Below are 25,320 nucleotides of genomic sequence, written 5' to 3'. Positions count from 1 at the left end.
GAGGGTATTCTCTCCTCATGCAAAACAATTGAAGCAGAAACCATCCAAAACCTGACAAATTCAATGAAAGAGAGAGTTCAGAAGCTCCTTTCGAACAAGGGGTCCTATGTGCAAATGTTACATCACCTAGAATAAAGTTTTGAGTTGAAAACTGTTTGATTTCTGTTTGTAATAAAGTGCTAATGCTTATAATTTCAAAAATGACCATTTTTTTGTTCTTTATTAAAATGAAAAGGTTGAAAACTCTGCTGTGCATAATAATTTGGAACATGCATTTTGAGTGCAGTTTGAGTGTTTTATTTTTTTAAAAATATACTGTTATCATAGACAGTTTGTACAAAAAACTTTCAATTGTACTCTAATAGTTATTTGACTGGAAAATTACAATGACTGCAATTCATATAGGTAATTTGGGAAAATCTGAGAAAATATTATTTGCATAATAATTTGGAACACAGTGTAGCTCCTGTTCTTCCTTCTCCTACACTTCTTCATTGTCACCCAATCCACATTGGGATGAGATGAGGCTGGGCTGTGTGTAATCACCCTGTATGGTTCCTTGCTCCATCTCAATGTGCTCCGCCTGCAATACATCCTCTTTAATTGAGAGCAGAGAGCGTTTCAGAAGACAGAGAAGAGGTATGGTAACAGGAATAATGGCGTCATCGCCGCTCACCATCTTGGTGGAGTCCTCAAAGTTTTGGAGGATGGAACTTATGTCTGACATCCATTTCCACTCCTGAGGTTTTTTGTGTGGAGTCCAACCTGAATACTTACGGCCTTGTTAATGCTGGTAGTCAGCAACTGCCCTCTTCTGCTCACAAATCCTTCCCAACATCTGCAAAGTAGAGTTCCAATGCTTGGGGCATCGCAGCTGGAAGCTGTAAACGCTGCTGAAACACAGCAAGAGCGGTGGAAGCTGTAGCTGACTTTGTAAAATAGGCACACAGGCGGCGTACTTTGACAAGCAGATACAAAAGATCCGGGTAGGTTTGGAGAAATCGCTGAACCACGAGGTAAAGCACATGGGCCAGGCATAGTACGTGTGTGAGCTCGTCTCGCCTCAGAGCCGCCTCCAGGTTCCGGCTATTGTCACACAAGACCATGCCTGGCTGTAGGTTCAGCGGTGTCAGTTACATATCTGCCTACTCTTTCAGAGCTGTCCACATCTCCCAGCATTGTGCGGTTTGTCACCTAAGCATATTAGCTTCAGCACAGCATGTTACCGCTTGCCTGAGGCAGTGCTGCAGTGCTTCCAGCTTGTGACTGATGTGGTAATTTCAGAGATGGAGGCTGAAGTGGAGGAGGAGGAGGAGGATGAGGTGCAGGAGCTGTAGATTGTCGGGGCAACCCTGATTGACCCAGGGCGTGGGAGGACGTGTTCCGTCTCAAGGTCCGACTGGGTCCCGGCTTCCACTATGTTAACCCAGTGTGCCGTCAGCGAGGTAGACCATCCCTGCCCACAAACACTTGCCCACGTGTCCGTGGTTAGGTATAATTTCCCAGTAATTGCATTGTTGAGGGCATGGCTAATGTTGTGGGACACACGCTTGTGTAATGCGGGGACGGCTTTTTTGGGGTTATCGGCAGAGTCTTTAAAAAACAACCAGACTCGGGAAGACCTAACAGTTTTACTGGCAAGTTCTGTTGTGTTGGCGTTATGAGGAACGCTTTCCCACCTTGTGTCTGCGGCCACCACACTGCTTCTTCCTATCTGTTGTGGTGCTACGCCTCCCTCCCCCTGTGTGCTGCTGTCCTCGCTCTTTATGTCCCCCTGCCAGGTTGGGTCAGTTACTATATCATCCACCATCTCGTCTTCCACTTCCGCACCCTGGTTCTCCTCTTGACTTTCTGGCAATTGTGTCTCATCCTCATCCACCTCTTGTGACAGTTTCACACCATCGCCTTTGTGTGACTGCTCAAATATTTGGGCATCGCAACACGCGATCTCCTCTTGTTCCGCTTCAAGTGGAATCTATAAATGGAAAAGTGAACAGCTCTTCGGAGTGTCCAAGTGTGGGATCAGTTGTCTCCGGGCACCCGGCATGGTGGGAGGAAGGAGGTTCAGGGTAAGGAATATGCAGTCCAAACTCACGGCTACTGAGACTTGACCGTGTGGAAGACAGGGTGGTGGTGGTGGCTAAGTGACTGGAAGCATTATCTATTATTCAACCAATAACCTTTTCACACTGCTCTGTGTTCAATAGTGGTGTTCTACGGTCCCCTGTTAATTGTGACAGGAAGGTCGAGTGACAAGATGTGGGTGTTTGTTGTGGAACAATTTCAGCTTGCCCACGGCCTCAGCCTCGTCCTCTGCATGCACCATGATGTCCACTTCCCCGTCCCTTGCCACGTGCCTTGCCCATTTTTAATGGAGGACAATATTTTCCACGTTCACTACAAATGGCTGGATTTGAACTGCAGTGATATGTGATACGTGTGACGGAAAATCACAGTTTTAAATAGCTGGCCTGTAGGTTACTATTTTTCACAGCGACCTGGTGTCAATAACTTCACTAACGCCAGGAGACTCGCAACACTCATCAGGAGGGCATTAAACTAGAAGAAGAGGGGATGGGAAGAAAAACGCCGGACACGAACATGCAACCAGAGAACATACTAATGAAAGATATGAAGTGCGACAAAGAAGGTCCAAGACAAGATACTTGGAAGGGAGGTAAGAAAATTTCAAATACAATCCACAGGGAGAAGATTGGAACAAAACAAAATCATGTAAACTGCGTGCTAGCAAATGCCAGGAGCCTGACAAACAAGATGGATGAACTGGAAGCAGAAATATCTACAGGTAACTATGACATAGTGGGAATAACCGAGACATGGTTAGATGAAAGCTATGACTGGGCAGTTAACTTACAGGGTTACAGTCTGTTTAGAAGGGATCGAAGAAATCGGAAAGGGGGTGGAGTCTGTCTATATGTAAAGACGTGTCTAAAGCCTACAATACGGGAGGATGTATGGGAGGGAAATGAGGAGGTCGAGTCCTTATGGGTGGAGATACATGGGGCAAAAAACAATAATAAAATTATTATAGGAGTCTGTTATAAACCACCAAATATAGCAGAAGCCACGGAAAGTCTATTAATGAGACAAATAGACGAAGTAGCAAAAAATAACGAGGTGATTATTATGGGGGACTTCAACTACCCCGATATAGACTGGGAAACCGAAAGCTGTAGATCTCAGAAAGGAAACAGGTTTCTGTCAATTATCAAAGACAATTATTTGTCACAACTTGTGCAGGAACCAACTAGAGGGACGGCCCTTTTAGACTTAATATTAACTAACAGGCCAGACAGAATAACTGGGGTGCAGGTCGGGGGGCACCTGGGAAATAGTGACCACAACATTATACAATTCCACATGTGCTTCAGTAGGGTGCCCAGCAAGGGAGTCACAAAAACACTGAACTTCAGGAGGGCAAAGTTTGATCAGCTAAGAGATGCCCTTCACCTTACAGACTGGGATAGTATCTTCAGTAATAGGAGCACGGATAGAAAATGGGAAATTTTCAAAACAGTCCTACATAGTCACTGTAGAAGGTACATACCTTATGGGAATAAAAGGGCTAGGAATAGGAGGAAGCCAATATGGCTAAATAAGGAAGTCAAGAGGGCAATGAAAAACAAAAAAAGGGCTTTCGGTAAACTTAAACAAGAAGGCAGCGAGGAAGCGCTAATATCTTATAGGGAAAAAAACAAAATCTGTAAGAAACAAATAAGAATGGCAAAAGAGGAGACAGAGAGACTAATTGCCAAGGAAAGTAAAACGAATCCCAAACTGTTCTTTAACTATATAAACAGTAAAAGGATTAAAACTGATGGAGTTGGCCCATTGAAAAATAACCTGGATAAAATCATAGAGGGCGATGAGGGTAAAGCAAACCTACTCAATAGCTTCTTCTCCACGGTTTTCACAAAAGAAAACAATTTATCGGAGGAAATGCAGAGTGATAAAGTAAACCCTCCGCTAAATATCACCCACCTAATCCTGAGGAAGTTCAGAAACGCCTAAATAATATCAAAATAGACAAGTCACCAGGCCCAGATGGCATACACCCCCGGGTACTAAAAGAATTAAGTAATGTGATAGACAGACCGCTGTATCTTATATTCAAGCACTCTTTATGGACAGGGACTGTCCCACTAGACTGGCGCCAAGCAAATGTGGTACCAATATTCAAAAAGGGGTCTAAAAGTGACCCTGGGAACTATAGAGCAGTAAGCTTAACGTCTGTTGTGGGTAAATTGTTTGAAGGATTTCTTAGAGATGCTATTGTAGAATATCTTAATGATAATAACTGTCTAACTCCATATCAACATGGATTCATGAGGGATCGCTCCTGCCAAACAAACCTGATGGCCTTCTACGAGGAGGTGAGCTCACAGCTGGACCGGGGAGAGTCAGTGGATGTTGTATACCTTGACTTCTCCAAAGCGTTTGATACCGTGCCACACAAAAGGTTGGTATATAAAATGAGAATGCTTGGTCTGGGGGATAATGTGTGCAAGTGGGTAAATAACTGGCTGAGTGATAGAAAGCAGAGGGTGGTTATCAATGGAGTAAGCTCAGGGGGTGTCAGGGTTACTAGTGGGGTGCCTCAAGGGTCTGTCTTGGGCCCTATATTATTTAATATATTTATTAATGATCTAGTGGAAGGGTTGCATAGTAAAATAGCAATATTTGCAGATGATACTAAACTTTGTAAAGTAGTTAATACAGATGAGGATAGGGCACAGCTACAGGAGGATTTAGATAAATTGGGGAGTTGGGCCAAAAAATGGCAAATGGGGTTCAATGCCGATAAATGTAAGGTCATGCACATGGGAAAGAAAAACAGCAGTCACCCATACATATTAAATGGGAAACCGTTGGGGAAATCTGACATGGAGAAGGACCTGGGCATCTTGGTTAACAGCAAATTAAATTGGAGTGCCCAGTGTCAGGCAGCAGCTGCGAAGGCAAATAGAGTCATGGCATGCATCAGAAGAGGAATAGGGGCATATGATGAGAACATTGTTCTTCCTCTGTATAAAGCGCTGGTAAGGCCGCACTTAGAATATTGTGCACAGTTCTGGGCTCCGGTGCTCAGGAAAGACATATTGGAGCTAGAGAGGGTACAAAGGAGGGCGACTAAGGTAATAAAGGGAATGGAGGGACTAGAATACCCAGAGAGGTTGTCAAAATTAGGCCTATTTACGTTGGAAAAGAGAAGGCTTAGGGGAGACCTCATAAACATGTATAAATACATCAGGGGGCAGTACAGAGATCTCTCCCATGACCTGTTTATACCAAGGATGGGGACAAAGACGAGGGGGCACACTATGCGTCTGGAGGAAAGGAGGTTCCTGCACCAGCATAGAAGGGGATTCTTTACGGTCAGAGCCGTGAGACTCTGGAACTCTCTGGGAGAGGAAGTGGTGATGTCCAACTCACTTAATGAGTTCAAGAGAGGCCTGGACGCCTTTCTTGAGAACAATAAAATTACATCTTATGCTTAGTGATAGTTAATTAATCCAGGGATTTAATCTGACTGCCAGATTGGAGTCGGGAAGTGAATTTTTCCACAATGATGTAAATTGGCCTATACCGCATGTTTTTTTTTTGCCTTCCCCTGGATCAACGCTGCGGAATAGCTGCAGTGCACAAGAAATAGGCTGAACTGGATGGACGCTTGTCTTTTTTCGGCCTTATAAACTATGTAACTATTTAACTATATGTAACACACTGCAACAAAATTTAAATGGAGGCCAGAAATGGCTGAATTTGAAGCACACTTATATATGATATGTGTGACAGAAAACCACAGTTTTAAATAGCTGGCCTGTAGGTTACTATTTTCCACAGCTACCTGGTGCCAATAAGTTCATTAACACACTGCAACAAAATTTAAATGAAGGCCAATATTTTCCACGTTCACTATAAATTTCTGGATTTTTATCACTGTAATATGGAAAGGATTTGTCTGTATTCTGCAGTGCCAACAAGCAAATGGAGCAGAAAAACAGTGTTCTCTGGATTGCTTTTTAAGCAAAGAATCAGGATTAAGATAAAAAAAAAAAAATTATCCCTGGCCCCTGATACCTGGGGCTATTTGTAGAAATATCTGTAATAGCAGCAGCAGACAGAACTGGAATGGAGCCTCTTGTGCTGTATTATACACTGCAGTCTGCCACATACACTGCCTATTATAATAACCCGGCACTCAAAAACTTAGATTAATTTTCTTGATTTGATTTTAATGAGGTTTAATAGAGTGTACAAACCTTTCGGTCGCTTAAGACCTTCATCAGTGTACTAAAACAACAAAACAAAAGGAAATAACAATCAATATTTGGTCACAGAGGTTGAGAAAAAAAACGCCATTATATAACAAGATATATAATATGTGACATGTAGTTTATAGTTGTGGCAATTGTGGACTACCTGTACTGGGAAGGTCAGGGAAGGAGGGGAAGGAGGCATGAGGTAGATGTCCCAGAAATGGAAGAAAAGAAAGAGAACATACCAGTATTTGTTTGTTTAGAGTTTCATGAGGTGGGCATGTGGCACCCTGCTGTTCACAGGAACCACAGGACCCAAAATGGTGTATGGATGGACTTCTCCACAAGAGGCCCTCATTACATGCAGACATCTCCATCCTTCCACCTCAAACCACCAGAGGGAACCCTGTTAGGGATATATAGGAGAGAAGAGAGGAGTTGAGGGGGCAGAGGAGCATCATAGGCTCACCCCAAGACACAAACCGGACACCGGGTCCGCGCCTACAGGGTCCTCTATACACAGTAGGGACAACCGGCATACCAGGAGGCTTCCAGACACCTGGTCATCCTGAAGCTACCAGCAATAACCGGACTAGGAACCACAAAGGCCCCGGCGTCCAGGGATAGTGGTTGCCAAAGAAAGGTCCTACCACCAAGCGGTCAGGTGAGAGAGCAACACAACACAGAAACTAGGCCAAGTTTCAGGCTGGCTAGAAGCTTAGAGAGAGAAACACAGATCAGGAGGCCTTATACCCACTCACTGGGGAGAAGTCCTGAAGTGCACCCTTTTTAGAAAGTACCCTGGACCATACCTGCCCTTACACCAGTAAAGTTACTGAAGCGAATCCCCTGTGTGAGTGTCCGTCATTCCCCCTGACCTGGCCGTCTCTCACCTGCACCCTTTCCATCTCCACTGCCCCTGGGGCTCGCTCCACCTGTGGGGAGCGGAAACATACCAGATGCCATCCCATCACCCCTGGAGGTCTGCAGCAGCGCCGGTAACCGTTACCGGAAGCCACAGGTGGCGTCACGAAACAAACTTTACACTAAAAAACACTTTTTCAAGAGAGACCCCAGAGTACGGGCCCGGGAGCCGACTGCCGTGACATCCTAAGCAAGGTAAAAGGCCTGGGTACCGAGTCCCCTATATCACCCTGGGTAACACATCTCTCTTCATGGCGTCACGAACAGGATTTCGTGCCCGTTGCCACCGGGTACTGTGTGCCATAATTGAACTGTGTTTAAACTGTGGTGAACATCGCCGCCATTACCGCGTCGCCGCGCGGGAAGAAGAGGGGCGTAACCGCGGGAACCAGAGAGGCATGACCGTTGGTAGCGCGCGAAGCTCAAGCCCCACCTCGCGCTCTGACGCAGCACCAGGAAGCGCCAGGTCCTGGAAGGTGACCGTCGTCTGCGGAGCTGTGGCCTACCTGAAAAAGAACAGGAGGTAGGCTACGGTTTACTAGGGGGGCGCAACCATGGCCTACCACCAGCAAGATGCCGGAGCACTGGATAATGCTCTCGATGCTCAACTTGCGCCCAGCGCTGATCTGACCGGAGCGGCCTCCCCACCAGCAGGGGTCGTGACTCCGTTAATACCTATGGCCCTGCCGTATATCCCTGGAGCAAAATGGCTTCCCCAGTATGACGGCAAGCCTGAAACTCTGTCTGGATTCAAAAGGAAAATATGCGGTGTATTGGACATGTATTCAATGACTGGTAAACAGGTTAGTCCAGCCAGCATTCATGGTGAGGACAAAATGCTGACAGAACAGTTCATCCGGGGGTTGAGGTCTCGGGAGGAGAGCAGTACGGTGTGGTCCTTAGATCATCCAAATGCCATACTGCTATCCAGTGTTACCAGGGTGGGGCCACCCCAGTGCCCGCAGCACCCACTGCTCCTTCATTAACGGCTGAAACAAATATGAAAACAGTGCCCCCTAGCGAGCTGGACAGCCTGCGCTCTGAAGTGCGTCAGCTAAGTAAAACCCTGACCACCCTGACCACTGTCCTGAGCGCCCTGCAGCTACAGGCGGAGCCCGAGCTGGAAGGAAGGATCCTACTCGCCGACTGTCCTCAAGATGTCCCCTGGATGAGGAGAAGAAGGAGGACAACGCCACCCCGTGGGAGGACAACGCCACCTCATGGGAGGACCAACGACCAACGTTGCCCTCCAGGAGACTTCATCTGCTACCGTTTCCACAAGGCAGGCCACACCGCGCGGAACTGTCCTTTAAACGGGCATACCCGGGGGCCAAGGGCCAACACCCATGAGTAGATCAATCAGGCCCATCAAGCTGGTACCACCGGTTTGTAGGAGGAAGGCCTTTCCTGTCTATCATGCTGGATGGCATAGCAACACCAGCATTTCTGGACACCGGCTCATAGGTAACCATCATACCTGATGTCCTCTACAAAAAGTACTGGTCCATAGATGAACTCCACCCGCCAGCCCCGAACCTCTCTGTGTATGCCTCGAATGGCCTTCCTCTTAACCTAGTGACTCGCCCCCGGGGGCCTTACTGTTTGGGGGTAGTATATCACAGTGGCTGGCCCGGGGCGGTCAGTGCACAAACGGGTAGCAATTACTAATAACAGTTCAGAGAATTTGTGATGCCATCGAGGTGTTGAAGGCCGTCTTCTCCCGATCGTCCTCAGCAACAGTTACTTGCCAGTACCCACTAGTGAGGTCAAGGGTGGAGAAGTAATTTTCAGACTTTAAGGCAGCCAGGGATTCCTCTATATGCGGTAAAGGGTATGCATCTTTATGTGTAATGCGATTTACTTGTCTGTAATCTACCCACTTTCTCATGCTTCCATCCTTTTTCCTGACTAGAACTAGGGGAGCTGCCAAGGGACTACAACTATCCCTTACTACCCCTGCCTTCTTTATGTGGTGCAACATCTCCTTCGCCTTCTGGTACTGTGCTGGTGGTATAGGCCTGTAACATTCCTTGGTGGGTGGATGGTCACCTGTGGGTATATGGTGTTGTACCCCTTTAATCCTCCCAAAGTCAAGTGGGTGTTTACTGAATACCTGCTCGTATTCCTGAACCACCCGGTGTACACCCTGTTTCTGATGTGCAAGAGTGGTGTCTGTCCCAACATGGAGCTGTTGACACCAATCCTCCACCTGGGTTCCCGGGTCATTATCCTCCACTTCGTCTGGTGAGGTTAAGGACTCCGCCGTGTGTATGGAGTTGTTATCTACTGTGTACAGTTTGGCAACAGTGGCGTAGCATGGTAATCTAATCTCGTCCTCCCCATAGTTTAGGATGCGTATGGGCACCCTCCCATTGTGTACATCAACTACCCCTCTGGCAGTCAAGAGTGTAGGTCTGTGCTCCGAGCTAAGGGGCTCTACTATCGCCTGGTAGCTCCGTCCTTTGAGACCTATTGCTGCTCTACACCAAATCAGCATTTCACTCATTGGGGGAATCACAATGGGTATCGGGTCTGTCACCCGTACATTACCAATTAAACCACCTGATAGCTTTACCTGTTGCTGGTACATAAGGGTTTGGATCTCTTTCTGGAGCACCCTCCTCTGCCCTGGTCTGGCGGTGTCAGCCATCTGTTGGAGCAAAAACAACACTTCTCCCAAACAGTTGCCGACAATATTTGTGCCAAGTACCATATACAAATCTGCATCATCAGGATTAGTCTCTACTACAATTAGTCCCTGGTCCTTCACTTCCACTCTTCCCACCTTTACTGCCACATCCTTAACCCCTAGGTTAAGGGGAAGGTCATTGGAGGCATACACGGAAAGATTTGGAGCTGGCGGGCTCAGTTCGTCTATGGACCAGAACCTTTTGTAGAGGACATCAGGCATAATGGTTACCTGAGATCCTGTGTCCAGCAGGGCAGGGGTCACGATGACGTCCAGCACAATGGACAGGAAAGGTCTTCCTCCCACGAACCGGCGGTACCAGTTTGATGGACCTGGTTGGTCTACTCCTGGGTGTCGGCCCCCGGCCCCAGGGTTTCCTCGTTTAAAGGACACCTCCGCGTGGTGTGGCCTGCTTTATGGCAGCGGTAGCAGATGAAGTCTTCTGGAGGGCGACGTTGGTCGTTGGTCCTCCCACGGGGTGGCGTTGTCCTCCTCCGGGGTGGTGTTGTCCTCCTATGGGGTGGCGTTGTCCTCCTTCTCCTCATCCAGGGGACATCCTCAGGGCTGTCAAATAGCAAGATCCTACCTTCCGGCTCATGCTCCGTCTGTAGCTGCAGGGTGCTCATGACAGTGGCCAGGGTTTTACTTAACTGGCGCACTTCAGAGCGTAGGCTGTCCAGCTTGCTAGGGGGCACTGTTTGCATCCTTGTTTCGGCCGTTAGTGAAGGAGCGGTGGATGCTGCAGGCGCTGGGGTGGCCCCACCCTGGTAACGCTGGATAGCAGTGTCTGTGGTTTCAGGGGATGAAGGCCCTTTATAGCCAGGTCCTTCAGGGTGTCAAAGGTGGCATCTGGATTGTCTAAGGTCCACCACTGTACAGTTCTGCTCTCCTCCTGGGACTTTAACCCCCGGATGAACTGTTCCTTCAGCATTTTATTTTCATCATGGATGCTGGCTGGACAAACCTGTTTCAGGGACCGCAGGACCTCCTGCAAGAGCCAGGGATAGTTCCGGATACTGTCCTCAGGTCTCTGAACACACTGGTAGAACCTCATCCGGAGATCTGTCTTAATGCGGTTTTCAAACGCGGTTTGCAGTCTTTTAAAGATGGTGGACACTGATTCTTGGTCTGCAGCTGGCCAGGTTTCAACTTCTCTCTCAGCGGCACCAGTCAATTGTACTAACACTACAGAGGCTCTCTGCTTGCCAGTCATAGAGTACATGTCCAGTATGACGCATATTTTCTTCTTGAATCCGGACAGTGTGTCCGGTTTGCCGTTATACTGGGGAAACCACTTCGCTCCAGGGATATACGGCAGGGCCATAGGGATCAAAGGAGTTACGACCCCTGCTGGTGGAGCGGTCGCTCCGGCCGATGCAGCGCCGGGCGCAGGTTGGACATCAGGAGCGTTAATTGATGCTCCGGCGGCTTGCTGGTCGTCGGCCATTGTTGCGCCCCCCTAGTGAACAGGAGCCTACCTTCTTCAACAGGTAGGCCACAGGTCCGCGGGCGACGGTCTTCTATCAGGACCTTGCGTTGCTCGTGTCAGACATCAGAGCGTCCTCCGGCTCCTTCCAGGACCTGATGCTTCCTGGTTCGACGTCAGGGGTGGGGCATGTCCTCGACTTCGCGTGCTTCCAGCGGTTACGCCCCTCTTCTTCCCGCACAGCGACCCGAAAATGGCGGATAATGGCGGGAAAAGCTTCACCACGGTATGCAACAAAGGTTCTTTAAGGCGCACAGTACCCGGTGGCAACGGGCACGCAATCATGTTCGTGACGCCAGTTGGGATGACTCGCCTTGGGGGGCCTTACTGTTTGGGGGTAGTATATCACAGTGGCTGGCCCAGGGCGGTCAGTGCACAAATGGGTAGCAATTACTAATAACAGTTCAGAGAATTCATGATGCCACCCGTGGTGTCTGGTGAAGGTCGCCAGCGCTGCAGTAGTCCTCTGAGGCAGGTGTCAAGGCAGCTTAAGATGGTACAGCTCCCCACAGGTGGAGCGGGCCTCAGGGCAGTGTACATAGATAGATGGTGGAGGATACGCTGGGCATTGTAGTGAAGGGGAAGAACGATGGCGCAGCCGGAGTAACGGACAGAGACAGGGGGTTTGGCTTCGTTACCTTTACTGGTACAGCTGTTAGATACGGTCCAGTGTACTCCAGGTGAAGGGCGCACTTTTGGACTTCTCCAGAGGGAGCGGGTATAAGGCCTCCTGTTCCGTGTCTGCCTCTGTGTAAGCTCCTGGCCAGCCTGCAACTGGGCCTAGCTTATGTGTTCTGTTTCTACTCCACCTGTTGCTCTGAAGTAGGACCTCTGGTTGGTAACCACTTTCCCTGGACGTCGGGGCCTTCGTGGTTCCTGGTCCTGTATGTGTCTAGCTTCAGGTTTGCCAGGGACTTGTAATCCTCCTGGGATTCCGGTTATCCCTACTGGGTGTAAAGGGTCCCTGTAGGCTCGGACCCGGTGTCCGGTATATATACTGGGGTGAGCCTAGTATGCTCCTCTTCCCCCTTTATCACTCCTTTCCTCCTCTCCGTCGGCCACGCTCAGGGCCCTCACTAGGCTTCAGTGCTGCTGGAGGCCTAGCCTTCCTCACACAGCAGCCTGCGTGCTGCTCTCACTCTGAGCACTAACTGCACACTAAATTCTGACTAACTGAAGACTGAGCTGCCTGGCTCCACCTTCCCTTTATATATCCCTATCAGTGCTCCCTCTGCTGGTATGAGGTGGAAGCTGGAGGTGTTTGCATGTAGTGAGGGCCTCTTGTGGAGAAATCCATCCATGCACCCTTCTGGGTTCTGTGGCACCATGCGCAGCAGGGCGCCACACTAATAGGGGTTAAGGATGTGACAGTGAAGGTGGGGAGAGTGGAACTAAAGGACCAAGGACTAATTGTCATAGAATCTAACCCTGGTGATACCAATCCGTATATGATACTTGGTACAAATATTGTTGGTAACTGTTTGGGAGAAGTGTTGTTTTTACTCCAACAGATTGCTGACACTGCCAAACCAGGGCAGAGGAAGGTGCTCCAGAAAGAAATTCGAGCCTTCCTGTACCAGCAACAGGTAAACCTAACAGGTGGTGAGATGGGTAATGTACGGGTGACAGACCCGATACCCATTGTGATTCCCCCTATGAGTGAAATGCTGATTTGGTGCAGAGCAGTAATAGGTTTCAAGGGACAGAACTACCAGGCGGTAGTGGAGCCCATTAGCTCAGAGCACAGACCTACACTCCTAACTGCTAGAGGGGTAGTTGATGTACTCAATGGAAGGGTACCTGTACGTCTCCTAAATTGTGGAGAGGAGGAAGTTAAATTGCCAAGATACGCCACTGTTGCCAGATTGTATACTGTGAATAATGATGCCATACACACAGTGGAATCCTTGACCCCACCAGATACAGTGGAGGACAATGACTCCGAAGCTCAGCTGGAGGATTGGTGTCAACAGCTCCATGTTGGGACTGATGCCACCCCTGTCCATCAGAAACATGGTGTTTACAGAGTGGTTCAGGAATATGAACAATTGTTTAGTAAACACCCACTTGATTTTGGAAGGGTTAAAGGGGTAAAACAACACATACCCACCGGTAACCATCCACCCATTAAGGAGTGTTACAGACCCGTACCACCAGCACATTACTAAAAAGCCAAGGAAATATTGCATGACATGAAAAAGGCAGAGGTAGTTAGGGATAGCTGTAGCCCGTGGGCAGCTCCCCTGGTCCTGGTCAGAAAGAAGGACGGTATCATGAGGACTAGATGGTGGCCCGATTCTAACGCATCGGGTATTCTAGAATAGGTATGCGGCCGACCGGGTGCAAGCAGCAGAGCGGTGTTTACATTTGGCGCCAAAATCGCTGATTGGTCGAGGCCGGCAACCGCGACCAATCAGCAAAGCGGTGTTAAAATTTGGCGCCTATATCGCAGATTGGTCACGGCCGGCGGTCGCGACTAATCAGCAGAGCGGGGTTTAAATTTGGTGCCAATAATGCTGATTGGTCGCTGCCAGCGAACGCGACCCATCAGCAGAGCGGGGTTTAAATTTGGCGGCAATAATGCTGATTGTTTGTGGCCGGCGGTCGCGACCAATCAGCAGAGCGGTATTTAAATTTGACGCCAATAATGGTGATTGGTCACGGCCGCGACCAATCAGCAGAGCGGTGTTTAAATTTGTCGCCAATAATGCTGGTTATTCGTGACCGGTAACCGCGACCAATGAGCAGAGCGGTGTTTAAATATGGCGCCAATATCGCTGATTGGTCGCGGCCGGCCACCGTGACCAATCAGCGATGCGGTGCTTAAATTTGGCGCCAATATCGCTGATTGGTCACGGCCGGTGGTTGCGACTAATCAGCAGAGCGAGGTTTAAATTTGGCGCCAATACTGCTGATTGTTCGCGGCCGGCGACCGTGACCAATTAGCAGAGCATTGTTTAAATTTGGCGCCAATCTCGCTGATTGGTCGCGGCTGGCGGTACCGACCAATCAGCAGAGCGGTGTTGGCGCAAAATTTAAACAACGCTCTGCTGATTGGTCGCGGACGTTGTTTAAATTTTGCGCCAAAATCGCTGATTGGTCGCGGCTGGCGGTAGCGACCAATCAGCAGAGCGTTGTTTAAATTTGGCACCAAAATTGCTGATTGGTCGCGGCCGGCCACTGCGACCAATCAGCAGAGCGGGGTTTACATTTGGTGCCAAAATCACTGATTGGTCGGGGCTGTCCACCGCGACCAATCAGCAGAGCGGGGTTTAAATTTGCCGCCCATATCGATGATTGGTCGGGGCCGGCGGCCGCAACCAATCAGCGTTGTATTAGTGAGGACCGGGGAGCGGCGCTGCCTGTGCGGCTACTTCCGCTGCGAGCAGCTGGGAGATGAGCGGCTGCTCGCAGCAGAAGCATCCCGACCGGCGGCGCCGCTCCTCGGTCCTCCGTTCACACTTGCCGCTATGGGAGATCATAGCGCTGTTTAAATTAGGCGCCAATCTCGCTGATTGGTCGCGGTCGGCTGGCGGTCGCAACCAATCAGCAGAGCTTTGTTTAAATTTGGCGCCTATGTCGCTGATTGGTCGCGACTGGCGGCCGCGACCAATCAATAGAGCGTTGTTTAAATTTTGTGCAAATCTCGCTGATTGGTCGCGGTCGGCTGTCATCCGCGACCAATCAGCAGAGCGTTGTTTAAATTTGGCGCCAATCTCGCTGATTGGTCGCGTCTGGTGTGCGCAACCAATCAGCAGAGCGTTGATTAAATTTGGCGCCAATCTCGCTGATTGGTCGCGGCTGGCAACCGCGACCAATCAGCAGAGCGTTGTTTAAATTTGGCGCCAAACTCGCTGATTGGTCGCGGCTGGCGTCCGCGACCAATCAGCACAGCAGTGTTTAAATGTGGAGGCAAGATCGGTGATTGGTCGCGGCAGATATTTAAATGTGGCGCCCAAATCGGTGATTGGTCGCGGGCAGCGGCCGCGACCAATCAGCAGAGCGGTGTTTAACTTTAGCGCCAAGATCACTGATTGGTCGCGGGAGGAGAGCGCGACCAATCAGCGAATCGTATTGGTGAGGACCGGGGAGCGGAATCGTATTGGTGAGGACCAGGGAGCGCCGCTGCCTGTGCGGATACTTCCGCTGCGAGAAGCCGGGACATGAGCAACTGCTCGCAGCAGAAGTATCCCGACCCGCAGCGCCGCTCCCCGGTCCTCCCTTGTCACGCTAGCCACTGATGTCCCCACAGTATCCGCATGGTGTTACAAAGGTCCGGACTTTTGTGTTAAAAATCGCTGATTGGTCGTGGGCGCTGCCCGCGACCAATCACCGATTTGGGCGCCAAATTTAAATATCAGCCGCGACCAATCACCGATTTTGGCGCCACATTTAAATAGCGTCCGCGACAAATCAGTACAGCGGTGTTTAAATGTGGAGCCAAGATCAGTGATTGGTCGCAGCCAATATTTAAATTTGGCGCCCAAATCGGTGATTGGTCGCGGGCAGCGTCCGTGACCAATCAGCACAGTAGTGTTTAACTTTTGCGGCAAGATCAGTGATTGGTCGCGGGCCAAGACCGCGACCAATCACCGATTTGGGAGCAACATTTAAATAGCGTCCGCGACCAATTAGCACAGCGGTGTTTAAATGTGGCGCCAAGATCGGTGATTGGTCGCGGCCGATATTTAAATGTGGCGGCCAAATCGGTGATTGGTCGCGGGCAGTGCCAGCGACCAATCAGCGATTTTTAACACAAATGTCCGGACCTTTGTAACACCATGCGGATACTGTGGGGACATCAGCGGCTAGGGTGTCGAGGGAGGACCGGGGAGCGGCGCTGCGGATAGGGATACTTCTGCTGCGAGCACCCGCTCATGTCCCGGGTTCTCGAAGCGGAAGTATCTGCACAGGCAGCGCCGCTGACATCCATGCGTCTAGGGTATGAAGGGAGGACCGGGGAGCGGCGCTGACATCCAATTGGTCGCGGCCGCTATTTAAATGTGCCGCACAAATCGGTGATTGGTCGCGGTCTTGGCCCGCGACCAATCACTGATCTTGCCGCAAAAGTTAAACACTACTGTGCTGATTGGTCGCGGACTCTGCCCGCGACCAATCATCGATTTGGGCGCCAAATTTAAATATCGGCCGCGACCAATCACCGATCTTGGCTCCACATTTAAACACCGCTGTGCTGATTGGTCGTGGACGCTATTTAAATGTGGCGCCAAAATCGGTGATTGGTCGCGCCCGGCGTCAGCGACCAATCAGCACAGCAGTGTTTAAATGTGGAGCCAAGATAGGTGATTGGACGCGGCCGATATTTAAATTTGGCGCCCAAATCAGTGATTGGTCGCGGGCAGCGTCCGCGACCAATCAGCACAGCGGTGTTTAACTTTTGTGGTAAGATCAGTGATTGGTCGGGTCCGAAGACCGCGACCAGTCATCGAATCGTCTTGGTGAGGACCGGGGAGCGGCGCTGCCTGTGCGGGTACTTCCTCTGCGAGAACCCGGGACATGAGCGGGCGCTCGCAGCAGAAGTATCCCGACCCGCAGCGCCGCTCCCTGGTCCTCCCTATCGCATGGAGGTCAGCGACGCCGGCGGTCCTTCCGCTGCTACCGGCCGGGATATGAGCGCCTCGCGCCGCTCATCTCCCGGCTTCATCGCCGCTGAGCTCCGTCCCGCAGATGAGCCGCTAACGGCCGCCATCTTTTTTCAGAAATCCCGCGGCGCTGATTGGCCGCTGCCGGACCAATGAGCGACGCAGGATTTCCAGGACAGACAGACAGACAGAAAGACAGACAGACAGACAGACGGGATAAGACGATTATATATATAGATGTGTGTAGATTATAGACAAATTAATCGAATAACACATAAAGATGCATACCCTTTGCCCCGTATAGAGGAATCCCTGGCTGCACTAAAATCTGCCAATTACTTCTCTACATTGGATCTCACTAGCGAGTACTGGCCAGTATCTGTTGCTGAGGAAGACCGGGAGAAGACAGCCTTCACCACCCCGATGGGATTATGCAAGTTCAACAGTATGCCGTTTGGGCTCTGCAACGCCCCTGGTATGTTCCAGAGGCTGATGGAGTGTTGCTGCTATACCTGGATGACGTTATCGTGTACTCGAGGACGTATGAAGACTAGTGTTGAGCATTCCGATACTGAAATATCGGGTATCGGCCGATATTCGTGGTATCGGAATTCCGATACTTAATTCCGATACTTTTGCAATATCGTATACCGAAATCGGAAGTTCCCATAATGCAATGAGCCATTTTCATTTTATTCAGCCAATGAGGATCCTAAGAAGTGTGGGCACATCCTGTTAGGCATGTAGGCATCTTAACTAATGGCATTGCTGTGATTGGCTGCTGAAATGATGTCATGATGCACTATAAAAGCCGCCGCCGCCATTTTGAGCTCACTCTGCTGTGAATTCAGTTAGGGATAGGATGCTGTTGTTCTGAGGGACAGTTTTAGCTACCTATTTGGTCTATTCTGCTTTACCCTAGCTACTTTATAAATCGCTGTGCCTTGCAGCGCTAGTGCACAGTTCTCTGTGCTGTTCACCGCTGTCTGCAAGGTCTGTGTGTGTGAGTGCAGCTCACTCTGTAGTGTTTGCTTCAGCCACGTCTGGTTGTAGTGCACTCAGTGTGTGTCACTGCCTCATACATTGTCCTTTTTTGCCAATTCATAATTTTTCCTGATATCTCCTATTAGTGTGGTGGTTCCATCCGTATTCAGCTAAATTGGTTCCAAACACACTATATAGGAGTAGGTAGAGGAGCCTTTCTGCAGCATTGTGCCCTGCAGCCCCAGCCAGATTAGTATTAGCCTATTTTTTGTAGCCTCATCTATTGCATTGTAGGTTACCTTCCTACATTGTAATAGCTACAAAAAGTTTGTGATACTATCGGTATTACATCTTTGGGCACATCCAGTGTCTTTGTGACAAAAAAAAACCTAAATAAAGTTCACTAAACACTCCACTTTACAGTTGTGTAGGCCACATTAGCTCATATTAAAGTCTAGTCCACACTTTATAAAATTAGTGTTTCTTATACCTGTTAGCAGCTGTTCAGGAATAAGCACACTAAGCCCTTAGTACTTTTCTGCCTATCTTTATCAGTCTACCAAGATGAAGAAGGCAGGGAGTAAGGCATGTGGTCGTGGTCGTGGGCGTGGAGTTTCTGCAGGGAGAGGACGTGAGGATTCTGTGCCTGCAGGGAGAGGACGTGGGGATTCTGTGCCTGCTGCGGGCACCAGTGACTCAGCATCCCCCAGTTTTACCAGGGAATAGTCCTTTACGCGCAGCTTTGTAGGAGCTAGCCATACCCCACTGCTGCGGGAGGACCAAATTGAAGCCATTGTCGGATGGATGGCAGCTAACGCATCGACTTCAATTAGTTCCAGATCCTCTCAGGTCCTGAGCACTGAAGAGCACCCATCTGTCTCTTCACCACCTGCCAAATTGGCCAGGCAGTCAGAGAGCCCTGGACAGGAGCCATCTCTACTTCTGTTCTCTGAATCTCTTGGCTTGGAAAGAGGGGGCCAGTCAAGCAGAATTCGAGAATTTGAAGAAGAGGTAGTATGCAGTGATGCGCAACCGTTTTGTCTCTCTGAATCTGAAGAGGCGGGTGGGCCAGTGCCTATGGTCAGCAGCACACCTCAGTACGCATCTGATGATGAGACTCAGGTGCCACTTTCTGGTGCATACTGTGCTGTCGAGACTACCCAGGAGAAGCAGATGTTTGAAGAGGGTGGTGTAGATGATGAGGTCCTTGACCCATCATGGCGTGAGGGACAGGAAGGTGGTGGGAGCAGCTCTGAGGAAGAGATTCCCGGAACAGCCCAAAAAGGAGGGAGAGGGAGGGGGCAGACTTGGTTGCCTGTAGCCTCCACTTAGGCACCCATTAGGAGCATGGCTCTTCCAAAATCCAAAGCGGGCGCTCCTAAGACTTGCAGTGCCTGGTCCTTTTTTGACACAGTTGCAGATGACATTTGCTTTGTCAAATGCAAGCTGTGTAATCATAAAGTGAAAAGAGGGAAAAGTGTCAGCAACCTCAATACCACAAATATGTGGAAACATGTGCGGACCAAGCACGTGGTGGAGTTACAAAAACACACTGAAGACCTAGGACAACCTACAGCACCACCTACCACCTCTTCAGCTCGTGTTGTAGCCTCTTCCTCCAGCTCACACACAGCTGGTTTGGCTTCCTCACAGGATCGACATGGAAGAATCTCTGGCACTGTTGTACAGAGACACAGTGTAATTCCACCCACAGCACCACTTTCCCAGTCATCCTCACACTCCCAGGCCAGTCTACAGCCATCGTTAGCACAGGCATGGGAGAAAAGGCGCCCATACTCAACAAACCACCCCCGAGCACAGGCTCTGAATGCTGGCATTTCTAAACTACTGGCCCTTGAAATGCTATCATTCAGGCAGGTGGAGACTGACACCTTCCGTAACTTTATGGCATTGGCAGTTCCACAATACAACGTGCCCAGCCGCTTTTATTTCAGCAGGCAAGCCGTCCCTGCCCTGCAACATCATGTGGAGGGAAAAATTAAACATGCGCTACAAAACGCCGTCAGTAGCAAGGTCCACCTGACCACCGATGCGTGGACCAGTAAGCATGGACAGGGACGATACCTTTCCCTCACTGCCCATTGGGTAAATGTTGTGGAGCCAGGTACAGATCTTGAGAGTGGCGCTGTACGTGTTCTGCCAACTCCAAGGATTGCAGGAATCCAGTCTGTACACATTGACTCCTCCTCATACTCCAATTCCTCTGAATCAGCGCTGCAGGAGCCGTCACGGTCTACCTCCACATCGACCCGTGAATGGTTACCTGTTATGATGACCGATATGAGCACAGCCATGGCCAAATGTCAACAGGCCGTATTAAAATTAATTTTTTTGGGGAATCGAAGCCACACAGCGCAGGAGCTCTGGAATGCCATCAAGCAGCAGAGCGACGTATGGTTTGTGCCAGCGAATCTCCAGCCAGGCATGGTAGTATGTGACAATGGCCGAAATCTGGTGGCAGCTCTGGGCCTAGGCAACCTCACTCACATCCCATTTCTGGCACATGTGCTCAACTTGGTCGTGCAGAGTTTTTTGAGGGACTATCCGGATCTTGATGCACTGCTTCACAAGGTCCGCATAGAGTGCGCTCACTTGCGGCGTTCCAGCAACGCAAGATCACGCATTGCAGCTCTGCAGCGCCGATTACGTCTTCCGGAACATCGCATCATATGTGACCTACCCACCAGGTGGAATTCAACGTTACATATGTTGGAGAGGTTGTGTGAGCAGCAGGCAGCAGTAATGGAGTACCAGCTGCAGCAGGCGCAAACAAGTCGCAGTGCGCGCCGTTCACACTTCACCACCACTGAGTGGGCCTCTATGAAGGACATTTGCCACGTTTTGCGTGCCTTCGATTATTCCACGCGGATGGCGAGTGCAGATGATGCACTAGTCAGCATGACTATCCCCCTTATCTGCCTGCTTGAAAAAGTACTGCAAGCACTAAGGGACGAGGTTTTGGAAGAGGTGGAGGATGAGGAGTCACAAATGCCATCATCTGCTTCTCTACAGTCTGCGCAACGTGGTTCCTCACAAAGACCTAGGCAGGGGACACTTTGTGAGGAGGATGATGAGGAGTCAATGGATGAGGAAGACATCTGTCCAGAGGAGGGAGGTACACAATGCTCTAGTAGTCAGTATCTAGAGGGACGGTGGGGTGATGCAGAGCAGGCAGAGATCACGCCTCAAGCAGGGGACAGCGTTTCTTGGCCAGTAGGCAGTCTGCAGCACATGGTTGATTTCATGCTGCAGTGCCTGAGAAACGACCGCCGCATCGCCCACATTCTCAACACGGCTGATTATTGGGTGTCCACCCTCCTAGATCCTCGCTACCGGGACAACTTACAAAGCCTCATAACACCGTTGAACCGGGAGCGTAAAATGCGGGAGTACCAAGACGCACTGGTGCATTCCATCATGTTCTCCATTCCAACTGAGAGCAGTGCTGCTAGTGCTTTACAAAGCAGCTCAGTGCGTCGAGGCAGTGGAGGAAGCTCTGCACAAAGAGGGAGCAGAAGCAGCGCCTCAGCACAAGGCAAGACCAGTATGGCCGAAATGTGGCAAAGTTTTGCGTCCCCGCCGCCACAAATGTCTACACCATCACAGACGGCTCCAGTCAGCAGGAGGCAACGTTTCCGTCAGATGGTGACAGACTACATGTCTTGCCCTCTTAGTGTACTCCCAGACGGCTTTTCTCCCTTCAAGTTTTGGGTCTGTAAGCTGGATACATGGCCAGAGCTTAGTCAGTATGCATTGGAGGTGCTAGCTTGCCCTGCTGCTAGTGTATTATCGGAACGCGTCTTTAGTGCCCCAGGTGGTGTACTAACAGACCGTCGCATGCGACTATCCTCCGATAACGTTGACCGGCTTACTTTTCTCAAAATGAACAAGGCCTGGATCTCTCATGAATTTGCCAGTCCTCTTCCAGAATAATTAATTGGTTGGGAACAGTATCCAGGTCTCCTGTTGTGTTCATGTTTCTACCACCTGAACTGTAATCCCTGAGCTCCAACATCACCAGTTGGCGCTCGGAAGTGCCATCTGCACAGTCAACACTTGTTGCCGTGTTATTGGGGCTCAGTAACGTCAGCTGTTCCCCTGCTGTGCGGACGGCAATGTCTCCTGCTCTGTCCACATTCTAAATACTACAGATTTTAAAGTTGCTCCAATTACACCTCTGGCTCCTCTGTTTTCAGTATTATCCCTGAGCTCCAACACCGCCAGTTGGCGCTCGGAAGTGCTGTCTGCACAGTCAACACTTGCTGCCGTGTTATTGGGGTTCAGTAACGTCAGCTGTTCCCCTGCTGTGCGGACGGCAATTTCTCCTGCTCTGTCCACATTCTCACTACTACAGATTTTAAAGTTGCTCCAATTACACTTCTGGCTCCTCTGTTTTCAGTATTATCCCTGAGCTCCAACACTGCCAGTTGGCGCTCGGAAGTGCCGTCTGCACAGTCAACACTTGCTGCCGTGTTATTGGGGTTCAGTAACATCAGCTGTTCCCCTGCTGTGCGGACGGCAATTTCTCCTGCTCTGTCCACATTCTCACTACTACAGATTTTAAAGTTGCTCCAATTACACCTCTGGCTCCTCTGTTTTTAGTATTATCCCTGAGCTCCAACACCGCCAGTTGGCGCTCGGAAGTGCCATCTGCACAGTCAACACTTGCTGCCGTGTTATTGGGGTTCAGTAACGTCAGCTGTTCCCCTGCTGTGCGGACGGCAATTTCCCCTGCTCTGTCCACATTCTCACTACTACAGATTTTAAAGTTGCTCCAATTACACCTCTGGCTCCTCTGTTTTCAGTATTATCCCTGAGCTCCAACACCGCCAGTTGGCGCTCAGAAGTGCCGTCTGCACAGTCAACACTTGCTGCCGTGTTATTGGGGTTCAGTAAAGTCAGCTGTTCCCCTGCTGTGTGTCCGTCAAATTCTCCTGCTTTGTCCAAATCCACTGTACTACTGATTTAAAACTTGCTCCAATTACACCGATGGCTCCTCTGTTTTTAGTATTTACCCTGGGCTCCAATACCGCTAGTTGCTGCTCAGAAGTGCCGTCTGCACAGTCAACGCTTGCTCCAGTGTTATTGGGGTTCAGTAACGTCAGCTGTTCCCCAGCTCTGTGTCCGTCAAATTCTCCTGCTTTGTCCACATCCACTGTACTACTGATTTAAAACTTGCTCCAATTACACCTCTGGCTCCTCTGTTTTTAGTATTTAACCTGGGCTCCAATACCGCTAGTTGCTGCTCAGAAGTGCCGTCTGCACAGTCAACGCTTGCTCCAGTGTTATTGGGGTTCAGTAACGTCAGCTGTTCCCCAGCTGTGTGTCCGTCAAATTCTCCTGCTCTGTCCACATCCACTGTACTACTGATTTAAAACTTGCTCCAATTACACCTCTGGCTCCTCTGTTTTTAGTATTTACCCTGGGCTCCAATACCGCTAGTTGCTGCTCAGAAGTGCCGTCTGCAAAGTCAACCCTTGCTCCAATGTTATTGGGGTTCAGTAACGTCAGCTGTTCCCCAGCTGTGTGTCCGTCAAATTCTCCTGCTTTGTCCACATTCACACTACTACAGATTTTAAAGTTGCTCCAATTACGCCTCTGGCTCCACTCTGTTTTTAGTATTTACCCTGGGTTCCAGCACCGCCAGTTGTTTCCCAGCAGTGTCTTTGGCACGAGTACTCCCTCCTGCCCAGCCTGGTTCCAGCACGCCAGCTGTTCCCAGGTAGTGTCAACGTCACTTTGCCTCCAATGCATTGTCCTGTCGTTTTGCGGTCGGGTTTGCCGACTCTACGGTGCCTGCAGTTTAGGTGACTCCTATGTGGGCTGCGGGATCTGGCAATGAAGGCTGGTTCCATAGTGCCAATAGGACAAGCACCCCCTGTAGGACGGTGGGTTTTGGTAACTGCGGCCGGCTCGCGGCCTTGAAACTTATCTTTACATGGGTACCTTCTGCTACCCATCCGGGTTCCAGTACCGTCAGCTGGTTCTCGGCAGTGCCTTTGGATTAGGTGCCTCCTTCTCGGTATCCAAGTTCCACCAACGTCTGCTGGTCCTTGGTAGTGCTTTCTGGCACAGGTACCTCCTGCTTAGTAACCGAGTTCCAGTACAGTCAGCTGGTCTTCAGTAGTTCTATTGGCTCTTGTACCTTCTGCTACCAATCCGGGTTCCAGTACAGTCAGCTGGTCCTTGGTAGTTCCTCAGCCTTCTTGTACCTTCTGCTACATTTCCAAGTTCAAGCTTTTTGAAATGGTTCTTGGTAATCACTCTGGATCTCCCTGACGAGGACCCTGAAGACGAGCACCCTGAAGACCAACCCGAAGAAGACGAGGACCCCGAAGACGAGGACCCTGAAGACGAGGACCCTGAAGACCACCCCGAAGAAGACGAGGACCCCAAAGACGAGGACCCCGAAGACGACGACCCTAAAGACGAGGACCCCGATGACGACGACCCTGAAGACCACCCCGAAGAAGACCAAGAAGATGACCCTGAAGAAGTTGACCAAGAGGACAAAGAAGATAAGACAACCACCAAGATACAGAAGAACAAGAGACAGAAAACCAAGAAGCAGAAATACAAGAAGCTGCAGAACAAAAAGCGGAAGAACATTAAGCACAAGACTAAAACTCAGAGCAAAAGATAATATCTAAATTATAAGCAGAAGATGACTAAGCAGTGTATGGGGGTGAGTCCGTTCCTCCTCGTGGTGCCCCTGGAAAAGACCTGCTGCTGCAGGCCAAACTGAATGCGGACAAATCCTGTTGTAAATCTTTTGTGACGGGCAGAACGAAAGGTGTAATGTTCAAACTTTTATAGATAGCAACTACAGGAATGCCTGTCACAAATAAGAATATGATGAAGAAGAAGAATATGAAGAAGATGAAGAAGTAGAATATGAAGAATAATAATAGTTGAATAAGAAGAATATGAAGAATCTAAAAAAAAAGAATAATACGAAGAAGGTGAAGGAGAAGAAGATGAAGAAGGTGAAGAAGTTGATGAAAAAGATGCTGATGCTGAGGATGATGAAGGAGAAAGTATGGGAGAAGTAAAAAAGAAGGTGAAGAGCATGGAAGTAGTGAAACATAAATATCTGACAAAATATAAAAATACTTAACATAGTCAATATTTCCGTAACTCAGAACGTCTTAAAAAAAATATTAATTCCTGCTATTTCATTTGATTGGGCTAAACCTCTATGCCTTTATTGTCTCCCCCACCTCCCCCAATACATTCTACATTATTCTTAGTTGTTTTCCTTCATGTAGAATTAACCTACAAGGAAAGAAAGGGTTTATTTTCATTCCGATATTTCTGTCCCATTGGCTTGCA

The sequence above is a fragment of the Phyllobates terribilis genome, unplaced genomic scaffold, assembly GCF_046119375.1.
Source record: "Phyllobates terribilis strain yellow unplaced genomic scaffold, ASM4611937v1 Scaffold_7__3_contigs__length_470593459, whole genome shotgun sequence".
Classification (NCBI taxonomy): domain Eukaryota; kingdom Metazoa; phylum Chordata; class Amphibia; order Anura; family Dendrobatidae; genus Phyllobates; species Phyllobates terribilis.
Note: the sequence above shows the minus strand (reverse complement) of the source record.